Below are 1,032 nucleotides of genomic sequence, written 5' to 3' on the forward strand. Positions count from 1 at the left end.
ATGTTACCTACCTGTCAAGGTCTTTAATGTTGCAGTTACTTCCCCCTGTTCAGATCTTCTCACTGACTCTCCAGTAGCCCAGCTTGGCTTCTTCTTACAACAGTACGGTTTTGAGTAGGTAGATATGTAGGAGTAGTCAAACCACCCCCATTGAACTCCACTTAACCAATAGCGACACAGCATTCACATACACCTTGCAGGTATGAGCTTTTCTCTTCCAATCAACAGTGTTGTTTCCTTTCTGCGTGAAAGCTGAAGGTATGCAAGAATAGTAGTAGCCTGTGGGCTTGAGTTGAACAACATGGCAGACAAGCAGAGAAGAGGGGGGGAATCCCCCACTGGATTCCTGGAAACTGAGCCAGCCCCAGACTCCTGCCAGCCTGTTTTCTCATGAGGTCAAGGGTTTAGAGACAGAGGATGTGACTCAGTCATTCACAATCCTTACAGAATGCACTAAAAGAAGAAGGGGAGGAGGAATGGTGCTTGCAGACAAGAGGTTGTTATTGCTAAAACAGTTGTCCATGGTATGTATGGTGTATTATTTATTATTAAGTGTGTTGATGTTCTATATGAGATAAATATTTTCATATTAAATTGGTATAAACTTGTTGGCCTTGATAGACTGTACATAATGTTCTTGGCCAATGGCTAGATTGTCTACCCTGTTAGTCTGTTAAGACTAAATTCCCATACCATCAGGAAAATGTGATTACATGAGAAGTTTTGAGATTGAAAAATGACCCCCAGCAGTAGGCTAATTCTAATTGGCTACTAGAAAGCCAACGTGAAAACCATGTACAGGTAGTCTTCAGTTCTTACTCAGCAAAATAGACCCTTAACAGACAACGTCACACTGGTTGCAAGCGTCATACTGGTTGCAAATTAAACCGATTCTATCAGGTCTCGCGAGGGCGCGCAGCACTAGCCAACACACAAGAGGCTCTACACACAAGAGTTGGGGTGCGCTGAGCATACCCCGAAATAACAGGTTGAGAATTGATGGCATGAAAGAATCACCTGTGAATCCAGTCT

The 1,032-nt window shown here is 43.3% G+C and overlaps 1 protein-coding gene across 3 annotated transcripts in view; it reads right to left on the reverse strand.

Moving 5' to 3' along the window:
• lima1a (LIM domain and actin binding 1a) overlaps nt 1-162 on the reverse strand; it is a 20,930-nt gene extending 20,768 nt beyond the window's left edge. The window contains exon 1 of one of the 3 annotated variants that reach the window (XM_084068830.1): nt 12-162. The gene's annotated coding sequence lies outside the window, so the exon portion shown is untranslated. The remainder of the gene's footprint in view (nt 1-11) is intronic. The other 2 variants (XM_084068831.1, XM_084068834.1) reach the window with 2 other exon arrangements.
• Nucleotides 163-1,032: the final 870 nt, after the last annotated feature.

The sequence above is a fragment of the Gymnoscopelus microlampas genome (assembly GCF_963454915.1).
Source record: "Gymnoscopelus microlampas genome assembly, chromosome: 10".
NCBI classification, from domain to species: domain Eukaryota; kingdom Metazoa; phylum Chordata; class Actinopteri; order Myctophiformes; family Myctophidae; genus Gymnoscopelus; species Gymnoscopelus microlampas.